Here is a 13,991-nt window from a genome sequence, read left to right as displayed (position 1 = left end):
AAAAAAAAAGAAGAAGAAAATAAAAAAAAAAATTAAGATCAATGCCATCATCAGGAAAATGAAAAAAAGTAAAATATTGATAAATCTCTTGTTATAATTACATCTACTTTTCTTTAACTACTTTGTATGCATTACCCTATGTCCTTCAGCTTTGAGTTTTAGCCACAGATCTGGGTCCCATTGTGTCAAGTGCTATAGGTAATGGTGCTGTGGTAATGGTATACACGTCCACATGTAGACCTGCTTTCTGCTCAGAGAGCCTAGCATTAAACTATGTGACAAAACAGATGGACAGAGACAGATGGGAGGAGTAAAGGAAAACAATGAGGTAATGTTTGTGGGTGTGCTTGGATTCTGGTCTCAGTACACCAAAAGCCCAGCAATCCCCATTTTTTGTGAGCACCACATTAAAGGAGAATGTTAAGAGGTGGTTTGAAAGGCAATAACACACAGCTTTATGGAAGACTGTAGGAAGTAAAAGATGGGTGGTGTTGTCACTCAGTCATGCCTGAATTTATGCAATTGAGAATTTAACTCATGTGTAATGAAAACTGGCTTCATTGACCAACTGAATGAGAGAAATGACTTGATACTGCAATAAGACCTGAATGGCTTGGAAAACTAAGAAAGTAGTTCATGTTTGATGTGACAGAGAGAGGGATGGGCTAGGAAAATGACCTTAGCAGCACACAAGTGGAGCAAAATTGCCTTTCACAGGAACAAACAACATGATTGCACAGTGCTTTAGGAATTTCAATGGACAGTAAAACTGCAGCTTTGCAGTGCTATGCAAACCCACCCACCAGAAAAGAATTTTTGCACTGAAAGTTAGGCTTTGCATGTCAATGTTAAAAAGTGCTCTAAATTAAAGATTAAATCCAGATTACCATCCTAGATGATAAACCATTTGCAACTACAATGATGCAGAAAAGGGATATCTCAGATGTAAAAGACAAGAAACATTTGTGAGGAAAAACAGACCAGAAAGTACTGCTCTATAATGAAAACAGTAAAAGGGGGGGGCGGGGTGGGAAAGGCTTGAGGAAGACAGGAGATGCAGTGAGGTTATTGGAACAAGTAAAGGAGTTTGAGAAAAGACAGTCAAGAAACATCTCTGCCTTTAACAGATAAGTTTAATAGTTTAAGAAGAGAAAGACGAAAGGAACACAGAGGCATGCTGTTTGGTCATACTCCTCTGGGGAGAGGTTTATTTGTGGAACAAGTGAAATGGTGGCTGCATTGGGGGCAATCTTGAAGATGATGATAAAGGGGGTGATGGCTGGGGTGAGAAAATCCATTAATTGGAGAAGACGAGTTGTTAACTTGAGAAACAAAGGCAGAAAGGATGTAACAATGGTTTTGTGGAATTTACTCTGAGTATAGAAACAAGAGCAAGAGAAAAAGGCGCTGGGGAGTTTCCTGGGCTTGACTGGTAGCACAAACTTGCAATGGAGCAGAAAAGAAAAGATTTAAGTCTGAAAGAGAGCAAAATCCTGACTACTAAAATAACAGAGGAAGAAGATGGGGAGGGAAGACAGAAGGAAGAGCAAACTTATACAAGGATAAACTGTAAAGAGTGGGAGGAACGATAGATGATTGCAAGAGACCAGTAGGTACCTACCTGACCTTAGATGAGCTACACACCAAAGATGTTTGATAAAAAGTACATAAAAAAGAAATATCCCTAGTGATTGCCACTAATACATGTCAAGGGGTCACTGAAGAGAAGACAGGCACCTTCTAAACTAGAGTTCTTATGTAAGGACTGTGTCTAACAGGATAGTAGGCAAACATTGCATACCACATTTTTGCCTACAGAAGAGAGGGACTCAGTAGGGTGTAAAAGTCATGAGTCCAGAAATGCTGCAAAGGTCAAAAGTAAGTTTAGAAAAACAATGCAAAATTTGTCAGGATGCCAGTATTAAGAGAAGCATGCATTGAGAAAAAGAATAAAAGATACTTTAGAAAAATGTAATTCTATTCAGTGATATTGCAGACCATGTGTAACATACAGGAAAGGAATATTTAAGATGAAATTTCCAAGACTAATCTAGGTTGTACTAGCAAGTGTTTGTCATTAAGTATTTCTGGATCTCACGTTCATTGCACTAGAGTTTATATTTAGAATAAAATGTGACTCAGAGGAATTAACAGAATCCAAGGTAGATATGAAAGTGACTCAAAAGGGAAAAGATGTGGAAAAAAACAGTCGTACTGAAACTCCTTGGGGTGAGAATGTGTCTCCCTGTGTGTAATGACCAGTATTTTCAAAAGCAAGCTCTCTCTCTTTTCAAACCCCTCTAATCTGGCCACTATGCTGCACTGTCTAGATGTTTTCAGAACCAATCAATGTCCATGTTTATTTCAAATAATTTCTTCCGATATGCTTTTCCATTGGTACTTGCCTGCATTCAGGGTTATCCCCATTGTTATCCCCAGTCACTTCCTCTTTTCTAGTCTTGCATAATGTATACTGTATAGTCTTTAAGTCATTTTCTTGGGGCCCTGTATGGAATTTTTGTATAATTTGCAAATACTGGAAGTGAGAAGAAAACCAATGAGGAAGTAGGGTTAAAAGACTTCAGTCTGACAATGTTTTGACAATACTTCACAATTAGACATTTTCTTACAAGATTCTTTAAACAGCAGTCATAATGCCTAAATCTTTAACTTTTGAATATTTTCAAAGACAAACGAGAAGGAAAGACTGATTCTTATTTCTTCAACCATTTATTTGGCCCTCTGGTTAAAATTCCTATGGCATCTTATTCTCTGCTAGTATTGCAGCACTTGAAAAAATCTCATTCTCAACACCAATAACAATTCTGGAGCCATACTTCACAGCCAATCACCTAGGAAAGATCTATCTTCCCTGATTTTAACCATATACATAACCATATTTTAGAGTCTTCCTGATTAGGAAAAAAAAAAACACAAACCCCAAAATGTATTTCTAGTGTTGCAGTCTTCTCCAGTTTATATATATATATATATATATATATATATACACACACACACACACACATAAATATAAATATAAATATAAATATAAATATAAATAAATATATATATATATGTACACATGGCAATTGTTCAAAAAGTCACCAGATGAACACTCACAAAAGTTGAACTCTGGTTTGGCCTTTCCGTAAGTTCTGTAGAAAGTAACTTGGTGTCTCCTTTCTTATCAGGAAAAAATATGTAATAATAGGTCTCATCCTTCAAAGTTACTGTAAGAAGAAATTAATGAGTGTTTATGAGTCACTGGTATTCTAAAATCATAAGGACTATACAAATAGCAAGCACATTTCCTTGCAGGTAATGGAATGTTTTCAGTGCAACCAGCTGTGAAAAAAATGGGAAAATCAGACAAAAGAGAAATTTCAATTTCTTTCAGTACAAAGCTCCAAGCCTTAAAAAATTTGCTATCAGGCCCTGAAGTTAATAAAGAAAAGATGTGTTCCTCCAGTCTTATCATCTTTACATAAAGATTTGCTTTACATACAAATAGTATGAAAAACCCTCTCAATTTACTGTCTAGTAGTGATGGATACCAAGCCAGCCAAGGCTCAAATTTGTGTCTGAAGGGAGTTATAAAGCAGCATTAGAAGCATTGTATCACCATTTGGTATTGCTCTCTTCAGTAACTTTTCCCCTGATAATCAAACAAATGAAAAAAAAGCACTACAATCGATAGAAGGAGAGAGAAATACAAATGTGTATTGATATATCAATCTGCAGATTGAAAGCATTAGGATCATAAGTCACATGGCATTCTGCAAGTTTTATCTCCAGGCCTAGAGTTTAAAAAATGGAAATACCAAGGTAGATTTTTGAAGTGTGTATTCACATGCCTCCTTGATTTTCCAAAGCAGTCAGAACCCAGCGGCTGCTAATGAGATTTATACCTACAAAGGCAACATTCGTGTTATCTGGACATGATCTGTTCTGGTGCCAAGTTCTGAACTACAGGAGGAGTGACTTTGAAGTGCATTGAAAGCTGTGGGCATTCAGAATTTTTGGTAATCAGATCAATGCATAAATATGGTCTTCAAAGTCAAAGCTGAAACTCTGAATTCAGATGTGTGCTGTACTGCAACACAGATAGTGAAAATGCCCATTGCCAAAGAAATATTCATTGCCTGTACTGACTCATTACACAGGCAGTATACCAAAATGTGTAGCCTCTGCTATTGGAGAAGAAAATCCTGAGGAGGGAGAAAAATTGAAGATGGAACTAGGTGATAACCACAAAATGAAGTTGTAAAGAAGGAAGTTTTGGGAAAGCAAACCCCAGACAATAAAAAGGAGACATTAATATATTTTATATTTAAATACCTAATTAGAAGCTTTTCAAGCACATAAGTAATTAGAGGTCGATAAGACAGAGTATAAGGCCTGTCAAGTGACAAAGTTATTGCCTGAAGAGGGAGACATCACTGAGATGTTAAATGACCGCACTTGCATTTCCAAGGAAAGGATATGAAATGGATACCACAAATAAGGGAAGAGATGTTTTATTCATTTAATGAAAATCAAGTTAATCAAAACATTTTGGAACACAGAACCAATAGAAAGTAGCAGAGAAGATAGGAAAATGTTAGGTATATTTTAAATCTCTTTTGAAATTTGACACTGCAGAACATATAAATCCGTGCCCTTAACTATGCATCCTCTTTTTACAAAGGAAAAGCTGGCTGGGAGACAAAGTAGAAAACACAGCAGGGTATCAAAAATCAGTATTACATAAACAAAACCGATGCTTTAGTACAGAAGAGAATCAGTCTGAACTATAATAAACTGTCTAAAGAAAAAGGTCATAACAGGTTTTTTTGGATGCTGGGTAATCTTTTGCTTTTTAACATCAATTTAATATGGAATTAAGTAAAGATCTTATTCAGTACCTAATAAATTACTGACTTGTACAAATGAAAAGTTTGAGTTTCAAAATATACTTTGAAATAGCAAATTTTACAGTCAGTAGGGCTACTCTAATTTACAGCAGGAGAGAAAATGCCTCTCATTTCAGTTCTGAAGTCTGATTTATAAAGTCTTGACCTCTGCAAGAAGTTCAGTATATGACCTTTCAAATACTTCTAATTAAAATACAACAATTCTTTAATAGAAATTGTTTTAAAATGGAACCAGTTCATCTAATTTGAGACACAGTATAGTATTTTATATATTACATGAAACTTAAAATGAAGGTTGAATTCTATACTTTTGGGTCTAGCAAACTATTTGACTGGTAGCTCGGACTTTTAATAAATAAATATATACTATCTTTGCTTTTCTACCCTTTACAAAGTGATAGGAGACAAGCGATAACTGGAAAGCTCTTTTTACCTACAGAATAGACAGAGGGCAGCTACCTACCATATTTTGAGAACATCTATTTATTTATTTGAATGCCTTATAATACTGCAACTTTTCAAGGAATGTAAAAGGTCAATTCCCTATTGATTATGTAGTATGATGCAGACAATCTGAATGTAATGCTTTCTGATGTGCTATGTAGAAGGAATTGGTTCCGTGAAGATAAATGCTTACTGTATTAATTTCGTGTTGCTTTCTCTCTTCCTACTTCAAGCAGTTTCTGGCTGCAGATGTGGCATAGATCTCTATCCATTACTATCTGGAAAATCTGATCTAAAGCTCTGTAAACCTGGAGGCAGCACTCACTAAATTGGTATTAAAACCCATATGAGGAATTACATAACCCTTTACAGAACATTTCATTTGCCAGTGACCTTTTCAGCATGGGGAACTAGTTGTTCGTTTGGCAATGATTTTTGCTAGAATAAGCTTCAATACTTGCATGCACCTTTTATCTAACAAGAACCCTGAACTGTTTTCCACAGTCTTCTCATATTGCACTATGCTATAGCAAGTAGATGGGTTTAATACAACCAATATCACTAAGATATATCATTAGTCAACTATGAAAAGTTTTTCAAAGGTACAACTCATGACACACTAACAGCAATGTACAGTGACAGTAAGATTATTTACTTATGAAACCATTCCAGAAGTGATTTGTTGGACAGCAGCTCCCTGGCCTTAAAATTACATAGAGTCCCATTAATATTAAGCCTGGCTAAAAAAAAAGAAAAGCAGACACAAGACCTCTGTGTGAGTTTGTGACACATTGGCTTCTGCCAGTGTGTTTTCAGTGCTTTACATGTGATTCTGCAGATTTTTACTGCTGTTCCCATGTGAGGTAAGCAGTCAGAGGAAACTAACTAGGTTGAACAGATACTCAGTTAAGAGACATCCTGAGCTTATCTTCCACCAATGGTTTCTCATGTTTGTCACCAAAAGAGTAAAAAGCTTATTGACCTAATTGCTGGTCTTTGTTACCTGAGATGCTACAATAGCAAGGAATGTTTTTATTCCTTCTGAAATTGTCTGAATGTTCCTGCCTGTGGGACTTCTTTGCCAGAGGGGTCAGAAGGAATGGAAACCCCAGTTACACTCAGAGTTCAGATGAAGACCTTTCTTTTCACAAGAGCCATTTAGAAATAACAGAAGATAAAGCAGAAAGGGGAGAAAGCAGATTCCAGCTATAGCTGAACTATGGGTACTTTTCATTCTTGGTATCTTTATAACTGAAATTACTGATACAGTGTAATGCAATTACATCTGATACTGGGAGATACCCAATAACCTGGAGTTTTTCAGAGGCTGTTATGAAGGACAACAGATACTATATTGCAGTTATATTAACAGTTAGTCTCTCCAAATATACAGGAAGAATTGCTATGCACGCTTTTTAGTAGCAAAAAAAGAGAAATACTCTAGTCATTCTCTTGGGCATGTTATGGAAATCCTTGGAAAAAGGGGCATAGACACTGGTTATCAACCCCTGTGAATAAATCTATAAGACTGTATTCTAAGTGTGAAAGTCCAATTTATCATGTTAAAATCTTCTTCTAGATAATTTTATCAAGAGGTTGTCCTCATCCAAGAGTTAGGGAATGAAATCATCTTTGTAGCTGTTATTGCTATAAAATGGATTTTTGGAGCTCCAGGTTGGAAGTTCCCTAGATTCTGAGTCAAAAGAATACTTATTACAATGCTTTCAGACTTAAAAAGAATTTGCTAACATTATCTAATTAATTCTTTTACTACTCTTTCTTGGAAATCCAAAAATAAAAATCTCTCACTATGGGAAGATAATGTGTGCTGTGAAAGAGGACAGAAGCGAACCAGAAGAATCCATTTTTGAAATACTGTTTGAGTGGTTCCCAGACTGCTTTGCTCCATCAGTCTTTCATTTAGATGAAAATCAGGTGAATGAATAATGCCTGGTCCACAGGTGGTGTGAACAGCTTTAAATCCATTGATTTTACTGAGACTACAATGTTACATACATGTTGCAATCAAAGGGATCTGTATTACTCAAGTAATTACAAAGACCATCATCATAGACTTCTGCTCAGTTCTAACAAAAATAACCTACTTCTAGTGTTTATATGGAAACCAATAAACTATGAAGATGACATTAAAAACAGCTATTGTTATTACACTGCAAAACCACATTATAACATTATCAGAACTTCATTTGAATTTTCTGCGTTCATTTAGCAGGATTGGATTTGGCATTAAGATTGTTGTTTTTTTCATGTTTTTAAAACCCATGTTTTGTTCTTACCTGAGAATTATGTTAGTATTCACTTCAGCAAATATCTGTTTTCCCTGTTAAGGGGTAGATCTCCATTAGTATCTTGTTTCCATGTCAAGATTGTATTGCACTGGAACTACAAATTCAGCTCCAATGGTTTAACATAGTCTCCAAAGTTTAACTGGTTTTGGCAAAAGTGGGTAAATATACCTTAATAAAGTATACTAGTCAGATGAAATAATGTCTTGACACTTGGTGGTAATTTCTGGTGGGTGTTGTGATGTCATTTGCACAAACTTTGCACTGGGAAGCTTTTGTGGTCAAAACCACAATTATATCCACTGCCCATGTCAATAATCTGTGTGTGTGTGGCGGGGCAGTGGGGGGGGGGGGTGGAATAAGGGAAATATATACCATGAAATCTTCCTCTAATTGTTGAGGAGATCAAGTCAAACTTAAACCCTTTCTTACACTTTCCTCAATTTCTTAAACCCCACCAGCTATTTCTGCATAAGGAGAAATAAATCACCAATGATACAATTTATAGCAAACAGATGATCTGCATTTTGGGGGGCTACAAAAAAGTCAAGCAACTTGACATATTTCAATGGTAGGAAAGAGCAGAAAAGCAGTTTCTGAAGCACGACTTCTGAAGCTCCCAGCTGCCCTGGATTGATGCCTCATCTTTTTTTCCACTCTCCTCTTCCTCTCACAAGCACAAAATTTCCTCCCACTCCACCAGGCTCCTTTTCTGGACATTTTGAAGCATGACAAAGATCACTTACCAGGGCACAAACTTTCACTGTTTTTTTCTCCCGTGCAATTTCAAGAGAAAGCTGTCTCCCCAGCGTCTAGACAAACTTAGCAGGGAGGACCAAGGTCAGACACAGTTGCCAGGGTCTTGGCAATACCAGAAAGAGGAACCTGGTGGAACAGCAGACCACAGCATTATTGTAGCTCTAAACCTTTTGAGAACAACCCATAAAAGATTGCTAAATACTGTTTTTGCTATTCAACAGTTCAGGCTGTCTGATAAAGATGTTTTGTTCTTTTCATTTAGCAATACCAAGAGCTTGTATGGTGAAAATGATATTGAAAACAGGAAGTTGAAGGCTCAGAATAATGAGAGTTATAGGATTTGGCCAAGTTTCTTTTTAACAAAGTCACCTATGTGACAAAGACTGGGAAGAACCAAACAAGCCAGGAATAACATTTTAGCAGTGCAGTAACAGAACTGGAAAATACAAGAAGTAGCCAAGTTCATTTTCGTAACAGACGAATAAAAAGCACGCAAAAGGAAGTGAATCCCTTCTCATAAAAAACAATGCAGTTTGGGTATAACTGATCTATATTTCAATGCAGCAACAGAATGTCTGCTTTAACAATAAAAACAATAAAAAAAAAATAGAGACAAGTAAGTTACTAAGAAAAGTAGTCCTCACCATTTCTGAAGTGTTTTTCATTCTGCTTGGAATGGATTATATGCAATGTCGCATATTGTTGCATGTTCCTTCACAAGACAAAAAAAAAAAAAAAAAAAAAATCCATTTTTATAAAATGTTATTTTAATTTATTCTATTTGCCTCTTACTTCTCTTTTCTAATCTCTTTTATACTTTCTTATGCTTGGAAAATTTGCTTGTTCCTCAGTGATCTCTTTCTTTTTCCCATTTCACTCAGTCTTCCTTTCTTCCAGTTAAATAAAGCAATAAGATTTACTAAGAAACAGAGCTGAAGTAGTACTGAGGTTATTGTTCTATATACGATTAACTGGAACTACAGGAGACAAGAGAAAATGTTTTCTGTCAACATCTGTTGTTTTCCTTAGTTGGCCTCATTCAATTCTGTCTTCAGGACTTGATCAAGAAATGAGGTAGCTTAGCACATCTGGAAATTATGCTGTTTTAATATCTACTATCTCTAGTGTACCAGCACAGTGCATAGAGATGGGAAAGAAACTGTCAGCACCGCTTATTCCTCCCAGGCTTGAACACTCTATTCTTCCTGCAAACCTCTCATTTGTTTTTGCCCTTTTTAAAGCTCAGTAGCTTCCTTGGTCTGTTTACCCTCATGTTTTATTGTAGTCATTCAATCAGCCATTTCCATCTATATTTTTTTCTGACACAAACAATTTCCAGTGAAAGCTTATGAATCTCCAGGGGCAGATATGCCTTAGTGTTTGAATTGGGCATAAGTAAACTGGAGATTTGGCCAAAGATGCAAGAGAAGAAAGGATGATGGGAGTATCTCACAAAGATAAATGATGTTGATATTCTGTGAATTATACTAATGTTATTTCCAGTTTAATAATCATGTGAAATTCTCAAACAGCATGTAAACAAAACTGTACCAGATCAGCCTCCAGGAGACTATGCTGATTGCATTTGTAGACAGTTTATACAAATTTAACTTTTTCACTTAATTTTTCACACATTTCCATAAGAAGATTATGATAAGTTGACCTTTGTTTAAAGAACAGTGTTTCTATCTGCCTGCCCTGTAAACCTGATCAGGGATCAGAAAGGCAAGTGGCTACTTACCAGGTTAGGCATGGCCACCCTCAGTAGAGGTTATGTGATTCAAATTCACTTATTCATCCTGCTGCTGACGTGAGAGCCCTAATAGAGTGCAGCTCACTCCCTGGGGGTGTGCTAGCTCAGCAGGACTGAGCAGAAGTAAGTAATGCTGAAAGCTTATTTTAGTCTGTAAAATAAGCAGAAATTACTAAAATCATGCAGTGGGGAGAGTCATTGAGTAAGAAAGGAAATGTATCCCACAACCACCCTTTATTTAAACATCTTAAGCTGCTACGATTTTTCCAATTGGTCATTTCCTCTTTTCCCTGGAGAAAGACAGGTATTAAAACCAAGACTCCAAAATTCTGACATTTCATATATAAACCCCATGCAGCTGTGCTGTAGCTCCTAACCCAGATTTTCACAGATTCTCTTTGTTCTTTAAGGGAAACACCTGCATATCCAGCCAGGATCTGGATGTCAGCTGCATTTACATATCCTGACCCCTAGTGTCCATAAGTACACTCTAAAAGTTTTGAAATTTCCCCAGAGAAGAGTGATGAGTGTATAAGGCTGGCAGGAAGGGTAAAGGGAACTGTATCCCATGACCACAATCTCCTGCCAGAATTCAAATTTTGTGTTATCTTTCCACAGCCCACTTTATTCATAAAGGACTGTCCCAGGGACACCTGTTTCCTGCAACAATCCTGGCAGTACAGCATGACTTCAGTTTTTCTGCTGGCAGGCTGATGACAGGAGACTGAAAGGAAGTCTTATTACAAAAGTTCTTGAGAAACTTTAGAAATCTCGCTGTGCACAAGGACTAGCCCCAAATGTTGTGCCACCATTGAGAAAACCTTTCAATAGTTGACAGAATCCTGACGGGTCCCTCTTGCTAAATTCCTCAAGAGAGTAAAGAGTTGGACCTGCATCTAGTCCTTTGGGTCCAGTAGCTAGAAAATATTTAAGGTGCACTGCTCTATCTGTTGGCAGCTCTTCTTTCCCTGCTAAGCAACTTATTGCAATAAGTTATTCTCGATGTTAACCATTCTCTTACTTAAACGTACAATCATAATGAACATCCAGAAAAGCTTACCATAAAGAGATCTTGCCATCCTTTAGCCTTTTAAGAATTAGGGCATATTGTTTACATTCTCTCAGAAACATGTGTCTTTCCGGTTGCTTCTTTAATCCAAAATTCCAAAAAAAATCATTTGTTGACATCCTGTACACTGATTTACTTCAATGCATCTTTGGCATTTCTGCTCAAATTTGGGTTCTACCTCACAAGACCAAATTGTTCATGACACCTCCTCAATATTGCTTCTGAAGGGCAAAGTTTCTGAATAAACCAGCCCCTTCCTAAGCTCAAACTTTCCTACTAAGGCAGCCCCTTGACTTGCTCTGGACTAAAGATAAAGTCCAGGCCTACATAGTCAATGGAGGATTTTTAGCTTGAATGAAAGCTTAAACTTAGAAACAAGCTATTAGCTTGGGCATAGCCAGAAGTGGTTGACTCAGACCACTTACATAGATTTAAAGGTTTAATAAGCAATTCCATTTACTGCACTGTGAGCAGCTTAGAAAAACTGTGTTTGAGAGATATGACTCATGTAACTTGATGGTTTAAATTCTGACTCAGTTACATGCATAATGATACTCTATAGAAGCTTAAAAGGGAAAATCTCCAAATCTTGATAAGCCAATCTCAAAAAATTAAGTTTGAAACAAAAGTTGCACACCTCTTCATCAATACTTTTATTATCTCTTATTCAAGATTAAATGCTTGCATACAAAAAAATGCTGAGCACAGTGAAACTTGCTTCCTATTCTCATTCAAAACTTAATGCAGCTGTTTCTTACAGAGGAAAAGGTAAGCTGTTTTCCTTATAAAGGAAAATATCTTCAAAGGCGTCTCTGGTAACCTTGCTGCCTTACAGTTACTTCTGCTATCAGGTGAACTTTGCTCAAACTGTTGATTGACCTGTTTTGGTGTTATCTACTTCCCAGGATGCTGGTAATCACTTTCTGGCAGATGTACTTGGAGCTGAAGCAGAAGCATGAGCTACAACTACAGCTGACAGTTTGGGCAAACATGGTTTGGGATTTATTATTTAGCTTTCCTCAAAAGCAAAGTCTGATACTACATGGTAGAAAATATGATGGGCTAAGCAACCATGCAATATATGAAACACAAAGTATTTCCTTCATGATTTTTAAACTCCTCATCACCAGTGTGTGCCTTAAATCAAGCTGCTGTAAGTTGTTGTGAGCTTTACTCTTCCTGTCTGTGCTATATGAGATTCCCACGGTTGCTACCAGACTTCCAAGGCCAGATTCTCATTACTGAGCAAAGTAGGACAGTAGGCACAATTCCCAGCCATTTGTCACTTTATCAATCCACCAGACAGTCTGAATATGGCATCTTTTAAATTCTGTTCCAGTTATCCATTTCTAAATCTCAGGGGATTTTAGAGTGCTAATAAGCCATAGGCTTTTGATCTGGGGAGAGAAATCAGAAAGAAACGACAGGGAGAAATGTACAACATGCAGCCATTTAAACTGTAGACCTGGGACTGTCTATGAGCCAGTTACAATTCTCTTTGGAACATTCATTACTTTTTGCCAGCCACAAGGAGGTTAATATGCAAATTTTCTGTGTCTTTGGCTGCAAGATACTTAATCAACCAGCTACAGCTGAGCTAAAGACTTCAGTGTAAATAGGGTTGACTGATCTTAAAGGCCTTTTTTGATGGATGGAGGAGTTCCTGCTAAGTAACCTGGTAAGAGCTAGGACTGGAAATCGTGGTGGGGAGGGAAAATGAAAGGTGTGCAGCCTGTTCCTAGGGTATAGACTGGAGAATAAGGGAGAGAATTGAGGATCCTGAACCCAGGCACAGAGAAGACAGAAGAAGAAAAAAAAAAAGGATAATACAGAGTTGAATGGGACATAGAAAGCTGAGGAGGAAGAGAAAGAGAGACTTGTAGAGACTTTGCCATGTGAGATTTTGGAAAGGAGGTAGAAAGGAGGGGTGAGAGGGAGCTTGATCATCATAATGGAAGAATTTCAAAAACCTGGCTATAGAGCAAATTCAAGCAGAAGAAACGTTGTGACCTACTGTAAACTGAAATCACTTTTATTACTATGGGAGTATAAAGTATCTCTGGGAGTAAGTTGCCAGCTAGCATCCATATTGCCAGAAACTCCTGAAAATCCTGGGTAATAGCTCTGGGAGAGGAGTTTTCTGGTTGAAAGCATGTTAATTAAGAATTGTGAACAATCTCAAATGTAGAATACAAACATAAGGTTTCAGAGTGGTGCTCATTTATTAGGTTCATATTCATACTACTCTGACTAACAGTAGAAATGTGTGAGGCTGCAAAATGACAGATCCTAGAAGAGCCCAAGACAGAGGAAAGGTTTTAAAATTGCATCAACATTGCTGTTGTTCACAGAATCCTTCTTATAAAAAAGAGGGAAAAAAATTCCCCAGAGCATGAGGAAACTGTTATATCATGTTCTGAAAGAGTATCCCTTATTACAAAATAAGACATACAGAAAGAAATTATCACAGAGAATCATTACTCATGTATTCAAGGCACCAGAAAAATGTTCAAGAAAATAAATAAAAATCAATATCTTTCATTTATTGCACCAAAAATATATGCTGATACTAACCCGGGATCATCTGCTTAGTAAGAGGAAGACGTGCAAAACATGGTAGGTAGTTACAGCTGGTTTGTTTCAGCCATGTCAGAGTTAAATGATAATGTCACCTCAGAAATTAGTGCAGAAATATTTAAATTATGAGGTAGTGTTTCAAGAGGATGATGTAAAGCCAAACATAGAGA

The sequence above is a fragment of the Apteryx mantelli genome, chromosome 1, assembly GCF_036417845.1.
Source record: "Apteryx mantelli isolate bAptMan1 chromosome 1, bAptMan1.hap1, whole genome shotgun sequence".
Taxonomy (NCBI): domain Eukaryota; kingdom Metazoa; phylum Chordata; class Aves; order Apterygiformes; family Apterygidae; genus Apteryx; species Apteryx mantelli.
This window is presented reverse-complemented; position numbering follows the sequence as displayed.